Source organism: Tupaia chinensis, unplaced genomic scaffold (assembly GCF_000334495.1).
Source record: "Tupaia chinensis unplaced genomic scaffold, TupChi_1.0 Scaffold000113_1, whole genome shotgun sequence".
Classification (NCBI taxonomy): Eukaryota; Metazoa; Chordata; class Mammalia; order Scandentia; family Tupaiidae; genus Tupaia; species Tupaia belangeri.
This window is the reverse complement of record NW_006159577.1, coordinates 6,650,843-6,661,301: the sequence shown is the minus strand read 5'-3', so window position 1 is coordinate 6,661,301 and position 10,459 is coordinate 6,650,843. Positions and strand designations below refer to the sequence as shown.

At 40.1% G+C, this 10,459-nt stretch overlaps 1 pseudogene; it reads left to right on the top strand.

Moving 5' to 3' along the window:
- The first annotated feature begins 7,863 nt into the window (after window positions 1-7,863).
- LOC102499262 (nucleolysin TIAR-like) lies at window positions 7,864-9,719 on the top strand (annotated as a pseudogene).
- Window positions 9,720-10,459: the final 740 nt, after the last annotated feature.

Here is a 10,459-nt window from a genome sequence, read left to right as displayed (position 1 = left end):
TGCGTGCGTGCCCAAGATCCCAAGAGGAGAATGGAGGAGAAGGGATTGCGGCGTGGCCATCCCCCCTGGGGCTGATTTCTCACTTTCTATCTCTCTGTCTCTCTCTTTCTGGAGAGTGTGCATGCCCATTAGCAAAAGCCTCTCCAAAAAAAGAACCAAAAACGTCTTCCTCTTCCTTCCCTATCACTACCTCTTAGCTTTGCTCTAATGTCCTTTTCTGAGCAGAAGTCTTTTATTTTGATGTACAGCACAGTTAGCGTAATCGCTATGTGGCTGGACTCCCATGTAGTCGACTGCAGTTCGAGTCCTGGACTCGGCGGCTTAAAACTCACGCTGGGCGCATGTGCGTGCGTGCCCAAGATCCCAAGAGGAGAATGGAGGAGAAGGGATTGCGGCGTGGCCATCCCCCCTGGGGCTGATTTCTCACTTTCTATCTCTCTGTCTCTCTCTTTCTGGAGAGTGTGCATGCCCATTAGCAAAAGCCTCTCCAAAAAAAGAACCAAAAACGTCTTCCTCTTCCTTCCCTATCACTACCTCTTAGCTTTGCTCTGATGTCCTTTTCTGAGCAGAAGTCTTTATTTTGATGTGCAGTACATCTTGTTTTCAATACAGCCTTCATTTTATGACATTGTTTTAGAAGAAGTTCACAAAGATACTCAATCTTTTTTCCTCTTACCTTTTCTTCTATCAGCTTTATACACTTACTTTTTTACACTAATCTCTTCAACCGCTTTGAAATTTAGTTTTTGTATAGTGAAGATAATGTATACAAACTTATATTTCCATACCGTGAACCAGTTTCCCCCAAATCATCTGGTACATTATTTACCTTTTCTCCATTACATAGCAAGTATGGATGGATTCATAGATATCTCTCTAGGATATTCTGTTGCCTAATCACGAGCTGCTAATATTCAGTATTACTCTAGCATTGCATTAAGTCTGAATAGCTAGTAAGATCATTCTTTTCACTCTGTTTTCCAGTTTTAAAAAGTTCTTATCCCTTTGTGAAGTTGTAGTCTTCAGTTTAAATTTTGGCATCAGTTTGTCAATTTCCATCCAGTGACTGCTAGGATTTTGCTTGTAATTGTACTAAATTGATGGAATAAATTGGAAAGAACTGATGCTTTTATGATATGTTATCCTATTCATAATTATGGTATATATTCTCACTTATCTAGTTCTCTTTTAATAAATCCAAGTAGAGTTTCAGTTTTTAATCTCATGAACAATCTTTTTTTTTTTTTTTTTGGAGAGGTTTTTGCTATAGGGCGTGTACACTCGCCAGACAGACAGAGAGAGACATAGAGACAGAAAGCGAGAAATCACCCCCCAGAGGGGATGGTCACGCCACAATCCCTTCTCCTCCATTCTCCTCTCGGGATCTTGGGCACGCACGCACACGCGCCCGGCGTGCGTTTTAAGCCACCGGGTCCGGGATGCGAACTGCGGTCGACTACGAGGGAGTCCAGCGACATAGCCATTACGCTAACTGCTGGTTCCCTCTCATGAACAATCTTGTATATTTGTTTTTCTTTGCTAGAGGGCACATGTGCTTGCCAGAGAGAGAAAAAGAACATGAGAAAGTGCTCCTCCCCTCTTGACCTATTGTCTATTATGCCACTGTTGCTAGAAACTCAGATCCAATAAATACTTTACTTTCTGGAAAAAAAAAAAGTGAATGGCTCATGTGTGATGATAGATGGCAATTAACACTCAGTCTTGCTGTTGGGAGACAATTAGGAGTGTTGAAGATGAAGGCGAACTGGAGAAAGTCCACCTATCTAAAGATGCAGGCCTGCTGGTGTGTTTTATGGAAATGCAGTTCTCTGTGTTCCCATCAGTTTTGATCTTATGATAGAATAAGGAAACCCTGTTATTTATGAGAAATGACTCCAATTTTAAAAATTAACAGCTAACCAAAAATTAATATAATTTAGGCCAAGCAAAACTCATCTGCAAAGCAGCAGCTCTGGGTCTGTAGGCTGCCAGTTTGAGATCTCACTCAAGTTCTGTCTTCCAGATCCCACTACCAAATGCATCTGTAAGCCCAAGTGTAAAACTGTATTACGAAGGGGCCAGCAGCTGGCATGGTGGTTAGGGTGCTGGACTCCTACATGGCTGACCAAGGTTTGAATTCCAGACTTGGCAGCTTGAAAATCTCATTGGGAACGTGTGTGTGTTTCCAAAATTCCAAGGAGAATGGAGGAGAAGCAATTGCCATGAGTTTTCATTTTCCTTCTCACAGTCTTTCTCTGTCTCTCTCCAGTGGGTTCTAAATAATCCACTCAATAGCAAAATATCACATGTTGTCAAAGAGTAAAGACATATTTTTTTAGACAGTTTTACCATAAGGTGCATGCACTCTCCAGAGAGAGAGAGAGAGATACAGACAGAGACAGAGAAAATGAGAGGGAAAATGAGAAATCACCCCCAAGTAGGGATGGCCATGCCACAGTTCCTTCTCCTCTATTCTCCTCCTGGGATCTTAGAAACACATGCACATGCATGCCTGGGTTGGGGATTCACACCACAGTCGGCCAGGTGAGAATCCAGTTACATAACCTCTACGTCATCTGCTGGCTCTGCATTTCACGAATTTTAAGATGTGGTGCCTTTCTTGTCACTCAGTTCTAAGGTAATGCAATTTGCCTTCTCTTTAACCAATGGATATTTAATAATATATTTTGCCCCTTCTCTCAACATATGATACATTGTTTAGATATACTAATTATTTGTTTATCTTACAAAAGAAAAGCTTATTTATTCAATGAGTGAGAGAGGAAAGCAAGAGCAACAGATAACAGCACCCCGACATTGTCTTGCCACCATGATCCACCTCTCCCTTCAGCCAGCCTGGATCATTGGCAAACTTCTCATATGGTTCTGCCTCCCAGAACATTTGTGTTTTTTAGCACTGCACCACTGGCTGGCCTCTCATTATTCATTTCTAATTTGGTTACATTATGATTAGAAAATATAATATTGATTTTGGGGGAGCTTGTTTTGGAACTTATTAAGGCTTTTTTGTGGCTCATTAAATGATGCTATTTGTTTTTGCTCCAAAAGTGCCAACAACAACAACAACAAAATAACGTAGTTTTATGTACAGTCCAGATTATTGACATTATTCAAATATCTCTTTGCTTGTATTTCTGCTAGACTTATCAGTTATTGAGAAGATTGTCTTATAATCTACAGCTATAGTTGCTGATGTTTCCTTTGTGTCTTTTTGCTTTATTTAGTTGCATATTTTAGTGCAATTTTTATCACATTTGTATTATTTCCTGACTCCTTTTGCTATAAATAACTTTCCCTTTTAACTCATATGATGTTTTTTTCTCTTTAAATTCAATTTTGTCTGATGTAGAAATTGTTATACAAGGATTTGTTGTTACTTTGGACAATGTGTCTTTATTTTCAACTTTTCTGTATCCTTTTATGTTACATGTCTTGATGCAACATATTTCTCAATATCATGCTAAAATAAAATAGTAATAAGGTAATTCCTTTTTCCTTATTTCTAGCTTTCACTGGATGAATCAAATGTTTTTTCTTCTTTTTTAAAAAATGTTTGTCAGAGAGCACACACTTTCAGCAGAGAGACAGAGAGACAGAGAGAGAGGGAAGGGGAGAAAGCAAACCCCATGGGGAATGATCACACTGCAAATCCTTTCTCCTCCATCTCTCCCTCTTTTACAGATATTGGGCACACAGGCACATGTACCTGGTATGCTTTTTAAGCCATCCATGTGGGACTTGAACTGCATAGTAAGCCATGTGGGATCCAGTTCCCTGAACCATTAGACCACTGGGCTGACCCCTAAAATGTTCTTCTTGACTGAAGGTTAATTTTCACTTTTACTTATGAGATTCACACTTAAATTAATTGTAATGTCAACTTCAACTATTTTTATTTTATTATGTACTATATTTAATATATTATTTATCTTATTATTGTTTTTCTTCTTAGAAGAACATTCATAAACTTCTACCATCTCATATAACCCTACGCCTACCATATTGGCCTTATGTATAGTGTTTGTTTTATATTGTCATGACTACGCATTGGTGCATGTAATAGGGAAGTATAGGAGGTCATTGTATATTGAAATAAAAATAGAATTTGTTCACTCATTTACTCACCCATACTGTAGGTACATCTCATTTCTTTCTCCTGAATTAATCTCTATTCTTTCTAGAGTACTTTTTCTCTTTTTTAAGGTTTTTGTTTTTTGTTTTGTTTTGTTTTGTTTTTGCATAGGGTGTGTGCCCTCACCAAAGAGAGACAGAGAAAGACAGAGAGAGGGAAATTGAGAAATCACCCCCCAGGGGGATGGCCATGTTGTAATCCTTTCTCCTTTATTCTCCTTCTGGAATTTTGGTCATTCATGTACACGTTGCCCAGCCTGATTTTCAAGCCGGTGGGTTGGGAACTTAAACCATGGTTGACCATTTGGGAGTCCAGTGCCTTAACCACTATGGCACCAGCTGACCCCACTACAGTACTTCTTTCAAAGAAGTTTTTCAAGTATTAAACATTTTTAGACTCTATGTACCTAGAAATATCTTTATTTCACAATCATATTAAAATGAATACTTAACTAATTACAAAATTCCAGGTTCAAAGATAAATACTTTCAGCATTTAAAACATATTCCATCATCTTCTTGCATATAGTGTTACTGTCTTTGTTTTATTTCATTTCATTTTTAATGGAACTTGTCTTAAATGGTTGTTCATTTCTTCTACTATCTTTCATGTCTCTTGACTTCTGTTTCATTCTGTTCATATCCTTAATCCTCCCTGGTATTTCCTGGGAGGATTTCTCAGTATGGCATTCCAGCTCATTAATTATTCTTTGGAAATATCCATTCAATTACTCAACTCATCCATTGAGCTTTTCATTTCTACACCTACATTTTTCATGTCAAGATCCCCCATTATTTTATTCATAACTGTTCTTACTTTGTGTTTCAAATATCTACCCTACCTTTTTAAATATATATCTTTTTAAAGATATTTATTAGGCTTATTTGAAATTTCTCTAGTAGAGATTGTCTTTTAGGGCGTATGTGTTCCTGAGTTCTTGTTGATTACCCTCACTTCCATCAATCATGTTCCCTTAAGAATTTCACTTGACTTAAAGACTACTGTACCTGAGGGAGCATCAAATGTCTACACTAAGTTTGGTAGAGAGGAGGTACTTTAAGCTGTACAGTGTCTTGTATGGTAATCAGGAATCAACGACTTCCAGTTTGTTTTCTCCCACCTCTTTCCATCCCTGTTTCTCCTGAGACTCATCCCCAGAGAGCCTGGGGAACTGCTCTTGTTCTAATGATTGCCCCTCTTAGCTGTGGCATTGAGGCAGTAAGGAGGAAAGCAAGGGCTGTTCATCCTTCCTACACTTACGACACAGAGGGGCCCCAGTTCTCCCCAGTGTCATCCAACTGCCTCTGACACATACTGGTCAGGAACATTCTCTGCTACTGAAGCAATGGGAGGTTATTGGCCCACTGAGGTCAAGGTGGGAAAGGGAAAAGGTTCGCTTAGCCAGCCCTTCCAAGCACACCTCCATTGATAGCCTTGTGCTTCTTCTGATCATGGGCTATCCTTTTCCTCCCATAAAAGAATTTAACTACCTTCTATCTCCCATAAGATTTTTTTTTTCTCCCATGAGATTTTTAACACTAGGTGCTGGGATCTATCAGCAAGTCTTTTGCTTATTTCCCTAAAATTTTCAAAGCTGAATTTGAGAAAGGGAAACAGTGAATTAATATTAATTTGTCACATTATTCAGAACTGAAATTTCTTCTGAAGATTATAAATGTGGATGATAGGACCATTAAATGCACAACACCTAGCACATAACAGGTTCATATGAAACATTGTTTCAATAAATTGATACATTTATTTGAAGATATCATAGGTGATAGGTCAAGTAACATTCTTTAACTTTTTTTTTTTCTTTTTTTTTGGAGAGCTTTTTGTTATAGGGCGTGTGCACTCGCCAGACAGACAGAGAGAGAGAGATAGAAAGTGAGAAATCACCCCCCGGGGGGATGGCCACGCCACAATCCCTTCTCCTCCTCCATTCTCCTCTCGGGATCTTGGGCACGCATGCACACATGCCCTGCGTGAGTTTAAGCCACCAGGTCCGGGACTCTAACCACGGTCGACAACGTGGGAGTCCAGTGACATAGCCATTACGCTAACTGCTGGCCCCAACATTCTTTAACTTTAGCCTTTATGCTTTTCTTGAAGAAAATGGTATTTCTCAGGGTAATCTAAAAAGAGTGATTGCATTTTAACAACCAAATCACAAGGAAAGCCCCCAAACAGAGTAGTGTATGCAGATACAAGGCTATGAGAAATTTCCAATTAAATTTACATTTTTCTTTCTGATACCTAAGCTCCTCTGGTGCTGGGGTCCATTTGTAGGCTGGATAGCATTATGGTAATATTGTAAGACTTTCAACATTTATTAGTGCTATTATTTTCATTTATATAGCCTCAGAAGAGCTCATATTTTATAGGAGCCTACAAAATGTACATTAATTATTTATGTCTCACAAAAAGGTAGAAAACACTGAAGAAGAAATATTTAACAACTCTTTCTATTGCTTATTACTGCTTAAAAAAAGAAAGAAGGCTAGAAAAGAGGGAGGGGAGGAAAGGGGAGAAAGCTGCTTAAAAAAAGAAAGAAGGCTAGAAAAGAAGGAGGGGAAGAAAGGGGAGAAAGGAGGAAAGAAGAGAAGAACAAAGAAAAGGAATGAATGATGAAGACTGTCTTCACCCCCTCCTCAGCTGTCCTCTCCCTTGAACTGTTCGGTCCTAACCTGCACTTTGGGCCCTGTATACCTGACCTTGGACTTTCTACTTCAAAGGGGCTCTTGGGACTACTCTACAGTCTCCATGTTCCCTCTATGAAATCTTAGTATGTGTTTCACAATGGCAATCTTCTACCCTTTTTTTCTCTCTCCTGATTGCCCTCCTCCAGCTCTTGTCTCAATGAGAACTATATGCCGGTTACTGAAGAATTTGGAAACGTCCACCAGGGGTTTCCTCCTACCTGCCTCTTTACCTCTCTCTGCACATCCATCCATCCTTTCTGCCTCCAGTGACAGAGGTCCCTATCTAACTTCTTGAGTATCATCTCTTCTTCTTCCCTCTTTTATTGCTGCCTTAGCTGCCACTTTCTTTTTCTTCCACTTTCTACTTCTCTTTGTTAACCACTATCTTATTTATTGATCACTTCCTATTGAAGCTGAGCATTTTATGAATTATCTCACTTAACAGACACAATATCCTAATGAAATATATACTATCGTTACCCTATTTTACAGGAGATGCTTTTAAGGTTTAGAGAAGTCAAGTAATTTTTCCAAAGTTGTACAGCTTAGAACCAGTGACTCTCCTTAGCTCTTTCTCCTTGATCTTGAAACATGAGCATGGATTTCCAGGACCACAGTTCCCAGAGACTTCGGCTTAGCGGCGTTTCTCTTTTGGCCCGCTCTCTCCTGGAGCTGGCTGGGCTCGGGCCGCCCAGCAGTCCCCCGGCGACGACGTGGCTCGCCGTGCCGGGCGCAGGTTCCCCTCCGCGGCCGGCTCTTCCCGCCCTCGGCGGAGCCCCCTCGCAGGCCGGCGCGGCTGGCCCGCGGGGGGGCCCGGGCCGCGCCTGCTCCCTGCCCCTTTTCCTGCCTGGCTGGTGGCGGCGGCCATTTTGTTCATCCTCCTCCTCCTCCCTTGTCCCGGGATCGCTCCGTCGCACCCACCATGATGGAAGACGACGGGCAGCCCCGGACTCCACACACACGTTAAGACATACGGTTCTATCTTCAAAAAACAATATAGTGTTTATAACCTAGATATGTCGGTAACCTCTCCAGAGATGTGACAGAAGTCCTTATACTTCAGTTATTCAGTCAAATTGGACCTTGTAAAAGTTGTAAAATGCTAACAGAGCAACCTGACAGCAGAAGGGTCAGCTCTTCTGTTAGATGCTCTGTTTTGTGGTGTACATGCAGTGACCCATAAGCTTTGTGGAATTTTAAGAATACAGAGTGTTGTAGGATGGGAAACTTGAGCTGCAGTTGTGTAAAATCCTTGGTTCTCTAGGTCCAGATCTCTAATCTTAGAGACCTGTCCTGAGACACAAAATGAAAAGCCAGAAACATTAGTAAAGTAGGAAAGTTTTAATAGGACAGTGAGGATTTTTAATAGAAAAGAAATACACTGCCATGCTTGAAAGGCCTGCAAGGTTGGCAGCTGCCAGGGAAGGGCAACTGCACTGGGCATGGGGTTAGGGTTACATTTATTCTGAGAGTTGGTAATGAATATTTAGCAGGGGAAGGTCTGTCACTATCTGTCTTCTTTGGAATTCCCCTACTTTTTCCTGCACTGCATATCTCTCTCACAGGTGAAGAATTCAATTACCTGTATACTCAGTGTGGACTTAGAAGGTATGAGCATCCTTATTTGGATGAACTGCCCAATCAGTTTATTGCCCCAGTGGGAATCAGGATGTTGACCAAAACATCTCATTGGGTCCTTTTGTACTCCTGAGGAATAATGAGGAATGTTAACAACTTTCCCCATGTGCTTTTCTAAGGTACTAAAGAAGAAAAATGAGATCTGCCTCACCTTTCTGGCACCAGGAGCTAGGTGGAAGGAAGGCATTCTCATGGAGGCTTTGGTTTTATCTCTGGAGAAGTTGTTATTGATGTGGCTAATGTCCTGCTATTTTTAGGGCTACCTACTCATGTTTAGCTAACTGTCTACCACAAGAAATGCAGCTGCTGTAAGAATGGGAGAAAAACTGGTGAAGGAGGTCAAGTAAACTGGGTTAAAACACCACTAGTGAGAAAAAAGATGGTTTCAATCACTTCCATGTGTTTGTTGGGGATTTGAGTTCACAAATTACAACAGAAGATAGCAAATCAGCAATTACCTCCTTTGGTGAAATATTGAATGCTCAGGTAGTTAAAGACATGAGAACTGGAAAATCCAAAGGCTATGGTTTTGTCTTTTTATAATAAATTGTACATAGAAAATGCCAATTGTGAATATGGGAGGTTAGCAGTTGGGTGGTCATCAAATCAGAACCATTTGGGTCACATGTAAACACCCTTCACCTAAAAGTACACAAGAAAACAATACTAAGCAGTTGGGATTTGATGATGTAATAAGCCAGTCAAATCCAAAAAATTTTACTGTGTATTGTGGAAGAATTGCTTTTGAGTTAACAAATCAGCTTAGGAGACAGATATTCTCATTGTTTGGACAAATTATGGAAATAAGTGTTTTTCTGGAGAAAAGCTATTTATTTGTCAGATTTTCAACCCGTGAAAGTGCACCCCATGCCATTATTTCAGTGAATGGTACTATGATTGAAGGACATGTGGTTAAATGCTATTGGGGTAAAGAATCTCCTGATATGACTAAAAACTTCAACAGGTTGACTATAGTCAGTGGAGTCAATGGAATCAAGTGTATGAAAACCCACAACATTATGGAAAGTATATGGCAAATGGGTGACAAGGACCACCTTATGGAGTATATGGGCAACCATGGATTCAATAAGGATTTGGATTAGATCAATTGCCTTCTGCTTGAATGGTGGATTTGATGCTTAACCTCCCCCAGGACAAGCTCCTTCCCCTGTAATACCTTCTCCTGAACAAGCTGGATATGGTATGGCAAGTTACCAAACACAGTGAGCTGGGACAAAATTTTAACTCATGATAGGCCTTAATTTCTCATGACACTCTGAAGAAGTGAAAGTAGACATTGGAAAATTAAAATATTTATGTTAAAAATTGAAATGTTTGGAACTTTTAGCCCAGCTTTGCTTTGGTGAAAGACATATATCTTCTAGTTCTGCCTTTGAAAGTTTTTACTTATAATGGCTATGAACATGACTTTTCTTTGAGTGCAAAAACTAAAAGTCAATAAAGTCAATTCTGACAAAAAAATAAAAATGAACATATTGGAACCCACTGATTGCATAATGGTTATGTCACTGGACTCCCACATAGTCAACAATGGTTCGAGTCTCAGACCTGGCAGCTTGAAATTCATGCTGGATGCGTGTGTGTACATGCTCAAAATCCCAAGAGGAGACTGTAAGAGAAGGGATTGCAGCATGGCCATCCCTCCTGGGGAATGATTTCCTGCTTTCTGTCTCTCTGTCTCTCTCCATCTCTCTGGTGAGCACACATGCCTTATAACAAAAATTTCTCTCTCTCTCTCAAAAAAAAAAAATGAGCATGTTTTGGCCGTATAGCAAATGAACAAACAAAAACCTTCACTGCTTCTTTGAACGTTGTTCTGTTGGGTTGTCTGAAAAGTCATAATGTATTTTTCTATGCAAAAATGCATCATGACTTTCCTGACAACCCAATATTTCCTTCCATTTCTTTCATTGTTAAAGCAGATGGTACCTATGGTTATTTTTCTT